The sequence below is a fragment of the Tachypleus tridentatus genome, chromosome 3, assembly GCF_004210375.1.
Source record: "Tachypleus tridentatus isolate NWPU-2018 chromosome 3, ASM421037v1, whole genome shotgun sequence".
Classification (NCBI taxonomy): Eukaryota; Metazoa; Arthropoda; class Merostomata; order Xiphosura; family Limulidae; genus Tachypleus; species Tachypleus tridentatus.
Genome location: NC_134827.1, coordinates 82,013,037 through 82,029,760, shown reverse-complemented (window position 1 = coordinate 82,029,760; position 16,724 = coordinate 82,013,037). Strand labels below are relative to the sequence as shown.

At 32.4% G+C, this 16,724-nt stretch overlaps 1 long non-coding RNA gene across 4 annotated transcripts; it reads left to right on the top strand.

Moving 5' to 3' along the window:
- Positions 1-3,190: 3,190 nt before the first annotated feature.
- LOC143246113 (uncharacterized) lies at positions 3,191-10,452 on the top strand. Of its 4 annotated transcripts, none has more exons than XR_013025792.1 (4): positions 3,191-3,534; positions 6,855-6,929; positions 8,125-8,277; positions 10,342-10,451. It is a non-coding gene; the product is annotated as an uncharacterized LOC143246113 (long non-coding RNA). The 4 variants fall into 4 exon arrangements; XR_013025794.1 differs by lacking the exon at positions 3,191-3,534 and adding an exon at positions 3,575-3,791; XR_013025793.1 differs by lacking the exon at positions 3,191-3,534 and adding an exon at positions 4,240-4,449.
- Positions 10,453-16,724: the final 6,272 nt, after the last annotated feature.

Below are 16,724 nucleotides of genomic sequence, written 5' to 3'. Positions count from 1 at the left end.
TAGATTTTATGGTTGTAACTATGTCAACTTACTGTTGACCCACTTGAGGAACCTGTGTCAACAATGAGTTATCGAATACGTTTACTTAAAATTTAATCTGACTGCAGTAAACTTCTACATGGGTAAATACGTTATATATAAAACCAAATTTCTTATGTAAGACAGAATTTGACAATAACAGCTGAAATAAAATCACCATGGAAGTGGATCTATCAAGAATAGATTTTGATATTTATTGGCGATTCCTAGGTAATTTTGCGTTACGGAAAAGATGTTATTTGTTGGAAGGATATTTGGCATCATTGTTTGACGAAAAATATTCATACACTCAAAACATAAAGATATATACAGATAGGAAATTGTGAATTTCCCTTGTACTTAGTGGTATTGGAAAACAAAGGAACGCGGATCAACTTGGGCAATCAGAGATATCCAGAAAGAGATCTGAACGATATCATACCTCAGTGATGAGAAATGAAATGCATTGATTTATAACAAGCTATCAAATATACGATCCAGAACGATAACAACTTAGTATGAGGTTGTTAAGACACATCTTTCAATCATACCTTTCGTTCAACCGTCGCATAATTCAAGCTACTGAAGAATGAAATGGGTATTAAGTATCTTTCTTATGAAATTATACCGAGGAAATTTAAAACGAGATGCCTGTAGATTTCTGTACAATCACATTATTAAAATGGAAGCTGAAAACCATCATCGTCGTATATTACATAGGTTATGGAAAGCATGCAAGTGGAGTGAGGTGCGTTAAAATGAAAAGTAGGCTTACGATAGCTGTTTGAAGTGTAAACCAGGTCTATTATCAAAAATCAAGTTTGTCAGATAGATCATGAACAGACATGGTGAGACCCCAAAAACAGACTTTTAACATAAAGTAGTTATTCTTCTGTATTGTGTCTAAAATCTAAATAAATTGTCTTAAAAACAAGATTGGAAAAATACCTTATAATTCAAATGATTTCTAAGAATAATAAAAATCACCAATGATGGAACAAAATATAAATGTTAATATTTAGTTAATAGTGAAAAGAGTGATATAAATATTTAGTCTCTAAAATGAAGGTATTATGGGTAACATTTCAGATAAAACTCTACAAACTCCTCTCTTCCACCTCTTGGGGAGCAGATTGATATTTTGTGCTCAAGATCTATCATGCCCTCATTTAATCCAAACTATGGGTCTCTGTTTAGGGTTCTGTCAGGACCTTAACCTTGAAGACACTGGATCCCATTCACCATCTGGGGGCTTCAGCTCTCCACAAGGGAGGAGGCTCTTTGCACTCCTCCAGTCCAGAGTTTGTACATATAGTCCTATGAACCTTTCTTCTTCACCTTAACTGTTTGCATCTTTGTTTGCATTGTTCTTGCAAACTTCGATCCTGCCACAGCATCCCACCTGGGGTTGTGTCTTCCTTTCTCAGTAGGTTATGCTTTTTCGGAATAGACAGTCTGCCATTCTTTCTTTTGGCCTTGTATCCAGGTGTAGTTGGCTGAATTGTGTCTGTTCTTTTATGACGTTGCTGTCTCCACTGATCAGCCCATCCCACTAGGGCTTATTACCATCCCCACCTGTGAACTTTCTTTGAGTCACCTGAGAAAGGCAAATACTCCTGAATGGAAGTATTTTCTTCTACTTGCCAAACATCTTTTGACCCATTCTTCTGTTTCCATTTGTATGGATGGTTCAAAATCAGATGACTCTTGAGGGCTATGCTGTGGTTTGCTGTCGTTTAGTGGTTGCTACAGTTTCTGTGTTCACTACCAATTTGTATGTCATTTTTCTTGTTTTTCATGCAGAATTTATGCAGTACTCTGATTGTACAATTTACACTGACTTTCTTAGTTTGCTACTGGCCCTATAATCACTTCACATTTATTCTTACCCTGTTCTTGTCAATGTTCAAAAATGACTGGCCAATTTTTCTTTATCTTCTGTTTCCATCCAGTTTTCTCAATACCTGGACATGTTGTTATTTCTAGTACTGAACTCACCAATACTGCAGCTCATCCTGTCTGCTGTAATGCTGTCCTGCTATGCCTATCCCATATTTAAAGGCTCAGCTTTATGCCATTTGGCAGTCAATCTGGAGTGAACAACATCACAACACACTTTTCCAGATCAAACCTCCTGTTGCTCTTTAGCGATCTTGTTTCTAGTAACTAATATTACTCTATGAAATTGCATCAATGCAAGAAAATCCTCATTGCATTGTTTGGTTTGCAAAGGCCAAGCCAATGACTGTGGTTCAGTGTAATTACAGGTGTCATTACGTGAAAGAAGTATAGGGGGTATGTTAAGGACATCATGTATACCTATAAATAAACATCAGATAGCTAAAGACTGGGATAACAGTTGCCATTGTTACTGTACCTGTGGACATGTTACAGTGAATATGGACCGAAATTAAGTATTAGTTAAAAGTACTAACAAACGGTGAACATTTGGAAGCTTAGACACATAAGTAAAACTGTTTGAATTGGACTACAATGTATTGAAAACAGCATGGTTGTATTTCCTTAGTTAGTTTTGAACTTCTAGAAAATAATGTTGCACCTTCCTATATTACAGATTCAGCTTTATCCTAGTGTTCAAGTAATAGAGAATAGTTAATCTTGCATTATTATTTTAACTTAATATCCAGCTAATGAAGAATTATTATTGCATTATTTATTGACCAATTTTTAATGTCTAGATTGTAAAGAATGGGTATTATTAAAATAATAGGTAAATAAGTGATACTGTTTAAAGAAGTTTACAATAAAATTTAAATTGGCACTAAGTACAATTTCAAATTGATACATTATACTAGTTGTAACGTTTCACGTATCTTCTTCAGTCTAGTGTTTGACTGAAAATGGCAATTGACATGTAGAAATGACATATATAAATGTGGTATTGTTCTGTTAGTGCGAATTTACACTTTATTGTAAATGATTTTCATTGTTCTTATGTTATATTTTTCTGTAGTTTGCTGACTTACAGTAAAACAGTTTCTTGGTTATTATTAATACTTTAAAAGTTCAAGAATTAAAGTTAAATAATTTTTATTTTGGTTATGTTTATTGTAACTAGTATTTATTTTAGGTTTTACTTTGTTACAAACCCATCGATATTTTATTATTGTAACTTGATACTCCTGAATGCATACTTTCTCTGTGTATTTTTTTAAGTGAAACAAGGACTGAGTAATGTTATGTTTGTGCATTTCAGCATTCTATTATTTACTCATCACGTGTTACAATTATTTCTTGCTAAAGTTTCTACATTACTGAATGAATTCCACAACCGCTGTCTACGGATGTTCATCCTCACTGCATTTGATATGACAAGAGACATGACGATGACACCAAAACGTCTAAAGCACATCCATTAGAGAGAGGCTGAACTTTATACATCTTTACTAACCATAACTAATAAAAAGCAAGAGGAGATTCAACATCTTATTGTGAGCACTATTATAGGAATGAAGGATGAACTGTTGGAGGAGGCAGCCAATCACCAGTTTCAAGGTTAGTAAAATTTACAAGGGAAGCCCGTTGCCTTGGCTGTGGTTTCGCTAGATAGTAGATAGGGACAGTGGGAATCTCGTTAATCCATTCATGCGGTTTCACGACGGTCTAAACCCAGCTCACGTTCCCTATTAGTGGGTGAACAATCCAACGCTTGGCGAATTCTGCTTCGCAATGATAGGAAGAGCCGACATCGAAGGATCAAAAAGCGACGTCGCTATGAACGCTTGGCCGCCAACAAGCCAGTTATCCCTGTGGTAACTTTTCTGACACCTCTTGTTTAAAACTCATAAATTTTACTCATTTTAGCAAAAAAAGCAATTCAAGTTTTTAAGAAATAAAATTATCTTGAAATCCATTTGAATATTATTAATTATTTTAAGTTCCAGTATTTCTTGATGATTGTTAGCTAAACTCTAAACCTTATTGGAACTTTTGCTAGCTAATCACCATTAATTTTGAACTCTGTGAGGTTAACTTTAATGAATTATGTCTTACAACCAAAACCAAAACAGTACTATTTTCTTACATGTTTATTATTGTTGTTAATGATATTTTGTAGAAATTAATAGAATTCTATGTATTTAATATTCATGACACAGTCAACTTCTCTATTGTATCCGGGTCTCAAAATGTATATAAAATCATATTTGTATATTATAGCTAGTTCATTGTCGTAGTGATTTTCGCTTTTTCTCTGGTGTTTTTAACAGGCACATTAACCTATTCTGTTTGCAGGCAGCTGGTGTTCATGACAAAATATTTGAGCATGCTCATTTACTGAACTAGACCATGTTTGGTTCAGAACATCCACACATTGGGTGTTATCGGATCTTAAAATCCACTGAAATAGATTTTTCTCAAAATGGAAGCAACACTGTAGTGTAACAAGATTTATATTTGCTACAGATATGAGTTTGTATCACTTTCTTTCCTTCGGAAATTAAATGTTAGACTTTGTGAGATGATGCTAATTTTGATAAACAAGTTTATGAAATGTGTCATCACTAACTTTTGTTTCAGTTAAATCTGATATAGTGAGAATATTCCATTTTGAAAATCTGGTTTACACAAGTCAAATGAATTTTCAATGTACAATAAATATGAGGCATCTCATCCAACTATGAGTGAACTACTACCTTTAAAGTTTTTCACATAAAAACTATTTTTTTACTATAGAATTAATTTTAATTGGTTTTAACTAAATGACATAAAATAATTGTATGTGAATATGATGTTTGAATTGCTTAAAAATGTTCAGAACAAGTTAATATTGTGAAGCATTTCTATGCAATATTTGTAAAGATAATTTCTGTTTCCACCATGGATGCACCAAGAAATTGGAAAGAGCATATGTGTGGATGTACAATAAATTGGGAAGAGTGTATCTCTGGATTACAATAAATTGGGAAGAGTGTATCTCTGGATATACAATAAATTGGGAAGAGTGTATCTCTGGATATACAATAAATTGGGAAGAGTGTATCTCTGGATGTACAATAAATTGGGAAGAGTGTATCTCTGGATGTACAATAAATTGGGAAGAGTGTATCTCTGGATGTACAATAAATTAGGAAGAGTGTATCTGGAGGTACAATACATTGGGAAAAGTTTATCTGGAAATACAATACATTGGGAAGGATATAGAAGCCTTATGTTTGGTTACTGCATAATTTAAGTTTACTGGATCAAACTTGAAAAATAAGTGAAGTCATTTTATTTTCTTTCTGTTTTACATTATTCTTGGTGTTAATCACAAACTATTTCAAAGAATGTGTTTGATGGATGTATTTTTTTTACTTTTCTACCTCTTTTGTTATAATTAAGTGAAATTCATGTTGCTATGATACTAAAGTCATTGTATGGAAGTTTTAAACTTTAAGTGTTGATCTCGACGCATTTGTTTGATAAAATATAGTTGAGTTGATTCAAGACTAACTTGTGAAGTTTGTTCCATAATGTTTTATATTAGCTCAAACACATAACACTTTATTAGTATCTTTAATCTTTTTAATGCCATTTAAGATTTTTAATTTATACATTAAACCTTTTTTCATGTGGTTCCCTTTTAAGAATCACAGTCCATCTAGTTCGATTTGAAATTAGAAAATGACCGTAACATTAAATATCTCAAAACCAGGACTGAAAAGGCTAATTTCAGGTGACTAACACTGCTGTTTGAACTACCCGTTAGTCATTCTGGCGAGTTATTATTAAAATTTTGCAACACATCTTTTAAAACTTTTATTACTTTACTTTTCAAAAATGGCCATAACGTCAAATAACTTGGAACAGGACTGGAAAGGCCAACTTCAGGTGACTGATGGTGGTTTTTGTACTTACATGTTAGTTTTCCTGGCGAGTTATGATAATTACAGTTATGCTGCAGAAAGTCCTTTACAACTTGTATTGATGAAGTTTATTCTCTTAACATTGTAGACTGGATGTAAACATTGGTTTTATGCTATTTATGTTTTGTTTTACCTTAATTTCCTTTTATGAATTTTACTAAATTTGCTTTACTTTTACCTTTTTACCGGATGTTTGGCGCAAATAGCCTAGCTGCTTTGTGGGTAGCATTCACAGTGACACTCCTGCTAAAGGTGGGCAGTGTTCACAGTGACACTCCTGTTGAAAGTAGGCGATGTTCATGGTTTTTGAAGTATTACACTGAGTAAAACCTGAGTTAGCATTATTCCTTCACTTGTGTCTACTACGCTGATTAAAGTCTATATTTGGCCAAGCGTATAAAACCTGTGGGTGATAATGTCTGTATCATAATTACTAGCATTTTTGTTATGTGCAAGTATCTGTTAATAACAAATGTAAATTAATGTGTTTTTCATTAGAAATAAATAAAATGGTTTTGCAGTTACAACTGCACATTAAAATACAAAATATTTATATTTTATAAATATTAAGTTCAAGAAGCTGTTATTGAATTAGTTTTTTTTGGGAATAGCTGAGGTTAAAAGAAATTGGTAGAGGTTCAGCTAAAAACTGTTTATATGTTCCTTTATCTATGTACCATAGAATATGAAGAGATGACATTCTTCTAAACTTAGTAATGTGAAACTTCCCTTGGTTTGTGGCACAAAATATTAATATGGTAAAATCTATACTAAATTCTGCTATATATTATTTTTTAAATGGTATGCTGATACAGAGGTTAATTATTCTGTGTTTTCCCTGAGTCCACTGCTTCCCTTATCTGTTGTACTCTCAGCGTGACCATACTATTGTGTGACACTGTAATTTCTTTTTTTTTTTAACAATCTTTACTGAAGAATAATGATGCCAGTCTTACCTCCTCATTACAGACTTCCCATAAACCTTGTACCATACATAGCAGAAGATTCCAAAATCAGCTAGAGCTACATTAGTGGACATGACAGGTTTGTAGTTAAATGAAATAATTCTGATCCCACTTCTATTTCATAACTGTAATTTCTCTTATTGGAAGATGACGTTGATTTGGATGACATGGGATATATTTTAGGAAGCTTTTGCTGTTGTAAATGCTTGATTGTTCAATTTTATCTGCTTCTTAAAGGATATTAAAGTTTTTCTTCATAATATTGTTGTTTAGCTTTAGACCATTTAACAATCTAATATATATATATATATATCTTGAGAAAGGCTTTTTGTATCCTTCCAGTCATAAGTCTAGTTGTGGTAGCGTTACATGTTGTGAATAGCTGAAAATTCACCATGAACAATACTTCATTGCTATGACTTGTGTGAGCAATGAGTGGCAGTATTAAAATCAAGTGTAACTAGTGCTGAGCCACAAAACGATGTTGCATAATATATCTTGAATAAGATAATATATAGGATTGTTCAGTTTTGCAGTAGAAACTTGGAAACCAAAGGATACAAAAGGTCAGAATATACTATACTAACATAAAACATTGAACTGTTAAGTGTCCAATATTAACAACAAAACACATTACTGCAACAACTGTAAGTTCAAAATGGGAAATTTTAGTAATAAAATGTAACTTTTCTGTGTGTATGTGTTTGGTGTTGTAAGAGTGATAAATTTGACTCTGTTACAACTTCTCTGTACCATTATCAAACATTATCATTTAATGAACACTTATTTTGTTATGTATGTATTTAACAATTTTTTACTGGACTTTTGTTTCTATAGTTTGATATCTCTAGTTTATTAAAGTATTGTGAGTTATCAGTTGTAATTTGGGTTTTTAGAAAACAAGTCTCTTAATTCCAAATATCATAATATAGCTACATGTGTAATAATTTTATATAATATAGAAATCAAGAGGATAATGTTATACAATAAATTTATTTTATTTCTTAAAATATGAAGTTCTTTCTGATCCAGAGAAGAGAAAAAAGTGTGACCAGTTTGGTGAAGCAGCATTTGAGAATGGTGGTGAGGCCCCTGGTGGACCACATGACTATCAATTTAATTTCAATGAATTCTTTTGACGCTTTGACAATGCCTTTGCATTTCGTGGACATTGTCAAGGTCATGATTTTCATAGTCACGAAGGTCATGGCTTCAGGTTTCAGTTTGGTGGTTCACACAGTGGATTTTTTTTATATGTGATGACCTGTTTTCAGACATTGAACCAAATGAAGGGCCATTTGCAGGAGGATTTGGTTTCAGTGGATTTGATCATTTTGGTAGTGGAGATTCATGCTTTGGCACCCATTTTGAAAATCATCACATGTCTGATCATCAGTTCAGGTCCCACCACAGTCATAAAAGATCGGGTAAGGGTTTATGGGACACTTTACTATTGTACTATCTTAGTTTTCAGGTAGTTATTATATGACAGAATCTTTATCATATAGAATGTTATAAAAACACACCTATTGCAAATTGTAACAGGTGTTCCATTTTTCTTTTCTGTATAAGCCTATATTTCTTTAATAGTTTATCCAACATGAACCAGTAAAACATTTTGATAATGTTCATGGCAACTAGTTTATGAAATTTCATAATGGATTCTATTTCTTTTCCATTTGGTCAACATGAACTTGTTACCAGTGTCTGATAAAATAGCAGATGTATGCAGACTGAGATTTCAATAGGGTTTGGTAGTTATATCAAACAGAAGATGTAATCATCCAATAATCTGTCCATTGCTGTAAATTGAGAGTGAATCTTTAGAAGAAAGTGAAACGTTACAACTGTTAAGTCTGTCCAGTTTGGACAGAACCTTGTTTCTAATTTAGAGCTATTGGGTTCACTAACTGTTGTTGAGTTTTCAGCTCTGTTGTTTTGAGTTGTTTATCTGCAAATGCTTGAGTGTAGATAGTAACAGTTAGTATGTCTGAAACACTTAAGTTTCTAGTTAATTGGTTGGAAAAAAGATGATAGTGGTCATAATATTGGTACATAGTGTAAACCAGCAAGGGTCCCATACACAGAAAGCTAGATGCAGACCTGTGTTATTTATTTTCAGGCTGTCTCCAGCAAGAAAAGATTGTGGTGTGAAACTAAAATTATTCTGTGATCTGGATTGGAATGGTAAACAAGTTTCATAAATTAAAAACTAATGTTTGGCAAATATAAACGTTTTATTTTAAATACAGTAATATGTAATATGATCAAGTTGGAAAGGTTATTTCATGACCAAGTACACTTAGAAAACCTGATGGCATGACCTATACTTTAATACAGTTTGAGTGCAAGAACTACAGTATTATAATATTGATAATTCTCTTATCAATGTTGCAACACAAATTTCGAAACTAACTGAAATTACCAGTCTTTGCTATAGTAGGTAATTACCACCTTGTAAAACCCAAATTGTCAATGTTGGAGAAATGCTATAAAACACACTTTGTAAGATGGCTGCATAACTTAAATTATAACTGACTGAATGGTTTAATAGTTAGATCCAGACTAGAGATATCATTAATGCTAAAGTTGAAGTGGGTTCTTTTTTTGTTGTTCTAAAAATGTTGCATTCATACTATATCCCAGATCATATTCACACTTTGTCACCACAACATAAATAACTCCATAATAACAACAGAAAGAGACTGTTGTTTGAAAATAAAGGCCAGTTAACAACTCTTCTTCCTATCCTGCTTTGTTGTATTTTCAGGTTAAATTGATTTCTTGAAATAATATTAAGTATGTCTGTTTTATAATGGGAGGACTGGTAGGATAAGTAAGTTCTTTCCCAGAACTCTTTCTGTCAAGCGACTTGCTTAAGTATCATGTGTATTTGATATGGAACTTGCAGTGTTTAATTACAAAACATAACAAAATTGTATGTGGTAAAAAGTGTTACATTTGAATTGTTAAGTTAAATTGATGCATCAGTTCCAGTTTAAACAGAGTATATAGAAAGCAACTCATCACATTATGACATTACAGAATGCTGATGAGTTGTATAATCTAAAACAGTTATAAGGTAAATTTGAAAATTGATTTGTTATTACAGATGGTGGTAATTATTTGTCTTGTTATTTAGTTAAATTAGGTGGAAAATTATATTTTGTGTGAAATTGGACTGCATTTGTAAATTTAATGTTTTATTTAAATATTAATGAAATTGACACTCATTTTCAAATATATATATTTTTTCAGATACAAATTTAAAAAATTGCTGTTTGTGTTAAATTATGTTAAGAATGTTTAGTTATCTAGAAATTATCTTTAAATTTTTCAAACATTTGAAAGTTTACTAGTTTTAAAGATTGTTAGTTTATGGGTTTTCTAAGTTGTGCTAATAAGTTGCCAAAATTTTCAACTTATTATGTTATTACAATTTTTAAAGTTATTCTTATCAAATTAGATATTAAATCACTTCACTTTATCAGGTGGTTCACTGTGCAAGACTGTGGCAGAAAAGCGAGGAAACATGGTTATGATGTACACCTGGTGCTTCTAAGTTCTGTGCTTATCTGAAGAAGTGCTGATGTAATCCCTGGAAGTGGTTATAATGATATCCTCTATACGAAAAGGTTTATGTAAAGAAAAATGTGTACAGCTTTTAAACCTAAAATAACAAAGTATGTATTAAATTATTTATGTAAAACTATGATAAAATAAGGTATCCTTGTATATTAAAGTTAACTAGTAATTTGCACTTTCTTCTGAATTGTGCTTTCTACTGCGTGCAACATGTATAATGGGAAGACTGTATTCTCTTAGTATTTAGACAAAATTATAAAATAGTTAATATGCCATTGCATTTTAGACCTGATGCCTTTATTGTTGAAGGTATAGCAAGAAGCATGTACTAAATGAAACTCGTTTGTGTGTAGGACAACTGACATCATGGTTGAGATTTGGTGTAACAGTTCTCACGAGACTAAGTCTGATCTGTGGCTTTAGTCTTTAATTGGGAAGCTCTTTAAAGTGAAAGTTCTTGTTTGAACTGTGGCTTTACTTTTAAGTCTTAATGAACAGAATAAATAAACTAGGTTACACGCTCATAAGACTTTCTCTCACTTTCATATCTTAATTCCAGGAATTATGGAGAGACCTTGCAGTATAAGTCATATAATTAAGGTGTGTGTTTGGATTCTTGCTTTACGTTCCATTCTTTCAGTTGCAACATTTAAACTTGTTGAAATGAAATATACATTACTGTACACTGATAATACTACCAATTAAACTAGGAAACAAATTAAGGCATTTCCTTAGTTAAAAGAACAATACTGACCACTAACTGGGAGGACCTAAATTTCTAACACCTTTTTTTTGGTTTCTTAGAAATTTTGTTTCTTATCTTTTCGATTTAAGGTCTCGTAAAACATTTATGTACAAACAACTTGCTTCTTTGTCTGAAAATATGTATTATCCCAACATTAATTTCTTAAGAACAAATGAACACCATACCTCGTGGCTGTGTACATCTCAGAAGAACTTGAACGTACAAGAAAGTGCTAGTTTATGAAACATATCTTGAGTTACAGACCCAGGTACATATGTTGAGCTAGTGTCTCAGTTATAACCTTATATTTCATGATTGTTTTCTTGTGTCTGGGTTTACTTTATATATAGTTGCATGACTGTTGGTTTTAATTTATAGATGCAGTTATGGATGTGTATCTAAAGCTACAGTGCAACAAACAGCTAGCATGAACAAGGGTAAGGTTTATAAAGTTCTTAACTTCTATTATATAATGCTATTTAAAACATCCAGTTGAAGGGAACTGGGAATCACCATTAAATCAACTGATTCAATGTCACCATGACCAGTGACACCACTTGCTGCATTCCAGGTTTATTTTGCATAAATTACTCTGTTCAATTGATACAAATATGATGAACATTTGTATAACATGTTGGCAACAAGAATGTAACCTGGAGTTCTGAGTTTTGTTAAAATATTTGACAATATTTTTCCCACAGTGAATTTCAACTTTTGCTTCAGATGGTTTTAGCATTTCTTTATCTTGAAAATTTTATTTAGAATAAAATGCTTATTTAATGGCAGATAACTTTTTCTTACTTTAAATGTCTAAGAATTATGTCGTGGCTGTTATTACAGATTACTTCAAAAGTATTTACTACTGATTGAATGTTCTTTCAATAAATTCAAACATTTACCTAGTAACATCTCTGACATGGAGACACCTTTTTACATTCTTATTTACTGAGAATTAAATTGAGTTATTTATGGTTGACAAATTACTTGTGGACTTGAACATGTTTAAATGTTTACTGAAGAGAACTGTTAGCTTACACAGGCCTCCGATAAAACAAGTATCAACAACAGTTTAAAATAACAGGTGATCATTCAAGGCAGTGCTTCATACAATCTACTTCGTGTGGGAACCTTCTACTAAAATAGTGATTCTGAACTCTACAAGTTGAGTTATGGATCTCAAGAGTTGCCAAATTCCATTATTTGCAGATGAAACGAGTTTGAATCTTATTTGATCTTTGTTTTCACTTTAGATAAATTTTCAGTAATAGGTAACTGTGTGTCATTAAAAATTGATAGTTGGTTAAAAACTGAAACGTTTTTTTTTTTTAATCTCTGAACGATGCAGTACAGTAATAACGACATACCACTTGAATATATATTTGTTCATGATACAAAGAAATAAAATAGGGCCATTAAAGTTAAGTGTATCGTGAAAGACCATAATCTACAAGTGTTCAATGCACTTATCTAGATATAGCTGGTAGTAAAGCTTCTACAATTTATAGATATATTGACTATAAATTTCAAAAAAATCTCTACACAGTTTACTAGCTAGGCATCACTTAGTTTACTGTGTACCATTGTAGTCTATTTAAAAAATTATATTAACTTGACGGTAAAGATGAAGGATAGCTACTAAGATTCTTCTGCGGATGACAAGATTATTTTATAGAAATAGATTAAAATCTTGTAAAGTGTTTCTTCTTATAGTAACTTGGTATTATTTTGATGAAAATATTAGGTCAAATGTCCAATTCCCTTTAACTGTATTCTAAAAACATCAGGGGGAAAGTTTTATGGCTTACGTTAACACTTGTTTTTTTTAACACTAACAATCCCTAATGGCTCAGCGTCTAGGGGCTCGCACCTAAAAAAACCCTGTAGCGGAGGCCGTCACCTATAAAAAAGTTTAAGGAGGAAGTGGATAATTTCTTTAAAAAATGAGGGAGAGTTTAGGACACCATTAAAGGACTACTTATTCCGACTAACATCTTATATATCGTTATAAATTTAATTTTAAATTCTACTGAATGGGCTTCTATTGCGTCACATGTATACTACTTTGTTAGAATATGATTTTTTACAATTGTGTATCATAATTCATACAATTTTAATTAAAGTTTTATGTTATCGTAGTGTAAAGTTTGATTTAAAAACAAAGTATAATACCAGCAACTGTTATTAATGTTTAATAGGTAATACTACCGAAGTTACAATAAACAACAAAACTTCTTGGTCACAACAAATGGACCATATTCGATAACCAATTCTGATTTTTGAAAGATAGAACTAAAATTTAACATATTTACATTTACTATTTTCTATATGAATAATGAAGTTTTCCAGATTTGCATCCTATCTTAAAATGTTCAAGTTTCTAGAGAAAATCAGTGTTTTTAAAAAATGTTCAGTTCAATTAACTGTTGAAAAAGAAACCCTACGCGTGAAAGCACGTCACGTTTTACCAGTTTACCATCTAACGACCTTTTGTTTTCCTGTACTTTTAACGCAGAAGTATTTTGGTCAATAACCTCAGATAGAAAAACTATATCTGAAAAGTTATTTTTATCTTCTCTAATATGAAATTTGTAAAATGGTGATGACTAGCTGCCTTCCCTCTAGTCCTACACTGCTAAATTAGGGACGGCTAGCGCAAATAGTCCTCGAATGGCTTTGCGCGAAATTAAAAAAAAAAACAACCAAACTTAAAACTAACGTGAAACAAGAGCATAAGGTTATAAACACGTGCCAGGTATTTGTTATACGTTGTCATGTAAATTAAATAGGAGTTGAAATTGTTATTAAAGTACATGTTTGGCAATAAAACTTAAAATGTTATCTTTATTAATTGGTTAAAATTTGCAATCATTGCAGGGTTTCCAATTTGTAATATTAATAATCTACAAAGTAGAAATTAATCAAATGTTGTAGGCCTAAACTTTGTTAGTCTTCATCATTGACAGAGTTGTTCCAGATATTGAGCCTGCCAATCCCACTATTCGTTTGAAAAGAGTAGCCTAAGAGTTGGCGGTGGGTGGTGATGACTAGCTGCTTTCCCTCTAGTCTTACACTGCTGAATTAGGGACAGCTAGCGCAGATAGCCCTTGAGTAGCTTTGCGCAAAATTCGAAACAAACAAACATGAACCTGCCATGAACCGGAATTCTTGTGTTTCCAGAAACCATCAGTATGTATGTTGCCTTCTGTTGCATTTGTTTACTTTTACCGTTCGCATATTTTAAATCCAAAGATTTATTTTGAAAATGGAACAAGAAATCAATTTTGGTTAAGTAAGATATATATTTTGCTTTATCTCAAATTCTCCGGTAGGGAAAAGACATGATTAGACTGGCTTCTCAGTTACAATATTTGACACTTCGTTCCTGCTATCTACTGTATTAGACATTGCCTTTACCACCTAGGCCTTTTGGTCTGATCAAATAGCAGGATTATTGCTCTTGTCAGTAGGGATTAGCTGGATATAAGGCTTACCAATAATAAAAACTGACGAACCACAGGCCTCCTGGTCTGGTTGAATGTAAGACTGAACACGAAATGTTTTAGAAAAATTGTTGTTGTTAAACTATTGCTGATGGTCTTCACTGACTTTATGGGCTGAATCATGCATTTCATGATTTTTAACTTCTGTTATAAACCCTCTGTCATGTTGTCCAATGTGCTTGTGATAATCTTTGTTACTGTGTTCATGCTTCTTAATGGTGCTGTCATGACGACCAAAACCCTTATCATGGTGAGCCTCTGAAAATATAACAATAAATCATTCTATTGATGACATCTTTCACAATATTTTAAATGAATAAAGTATGAAAAGAAAACCATTTATGTTGTAAAATCAGATGTATGAACAGCTCCAAAAATTCAGACTGGAATAATTTCGCCAGTATATAAACAATTCTCGCTGAAAGCCTTTACCATTTATATCCACTAACAGAAACCCAAATTAGTTCAGTCTCCTTGTTATTATCTTTAACATCCTTAACTTCAACATGTAAAGCCTCATCTCTTTAACGCTATATCCCTATTAAATAGCCTGTAACCCTGTATTTAAAAACAAACAACTTCTATCATCAACATCATCTATATTTAACCATGTTTCAGTTACTCCCATTGCATCAAAATCATCCATTTCTACCATTGTTTTAAAGTAATCTATTTTATTTCTTATACTTCTAGCATTACAACAGCAACAATTAAACCTATCCTTATAACTACTTCTATACTCATATTCTATGCTAAATGTTTTTCTACCTCTTATTATTTTTGCATTTAGTTTTTTATGGCCCTCACCACTGTCTAATTCTAGTTTAAAACTTCTCTTACAGCTGGAATAATAACCTTATTAAACAAATCAGCCCTATTTTACAGACTTACTATTGGACCACTATGGGAGGTTTTAAATAATTTATTTCATTGTTTTCTACCACCTACCAGCAAAGTGGTTTGTACTTCTTGCAAAGCTGTCCCTAATTTAGCAATGAAAGACTAGAAGAAATGCAACTAGTCATCTCCATCCACTACCAACTTGCAGGCCACTCTTTTACCAATAAATAACCGTTACGATATAATGAAGCTACCATGGTTGAAAAATGAATATGTCTAGTGGGACAATAAATTGGAATTCGCAAGTTGAGCACCCTAATCAGTTGACCATGCCAGGCCTATCAGCAAAGTGATCTATTTGACTCATATCTGATGACCAACTCAATATTAATTATTTTTCATTCTTGTCCAGATATTAAACAAAATTGTGCGATTTATTTTTGGTTAATTACGAATAAAATTGTTCATTTTAACTTAGTATGACATAGAGGTTAAGGAATAGGGTTATGTATCAAAAGGTCCAAGGTTCCAGCCCTTCTGTAAGTTTTACTTACTTTTACGATAGAATTCTCTTTCTGTTTTTATTTTATATCCCGTTTCTTTAAGTCCTTCTTTTCTTTTTGTTCGATCATCGTCCGAGTATAATTCGTCATTTTTATTCTCTAGATGATTTTCCCGCCTATGGATGCCATCTTGGTAAGTATTAGCTTTCCCAGATGTTATTTTATAAAGCAATGTTTCATCTTTATATCGACTTGCCTTGATGAAATTCTCATGGTCTTGAGAACTATGCTTGAAGCTCGAACAAACCCTTCTTCTTGTCACGATCTCTTTTCCTCTTGGCTCATTCTTTATCCAAGAAGTGTTCTGTAGTTGAAACGAAAACATATATTGATTTAGAAGTAAAATAAGAATATTTTCAAAATTGAAATAAACAACAAGTTTATCTCTTTCATTATACTGTATTTCAACTTTCTCCCGGTATCCTTCTTTGGTAAGTCCAGCTTTGTCATGACTTCTGATGTCATGCGTGTGACCTTTGTAGTCTTTTAGGTGTTGATGACTACCTTCTTCGTGCCTGTGGCTGCCACGGTCATGTCTCATTACTGTTTTCTCATGATCTCGAAGACCTCTGGTCATAGCCACTCAAAGTTTTGGAGAGGTGGACATTGTCCTGAGTAGTAACTTGAGATTCCTGGTCATT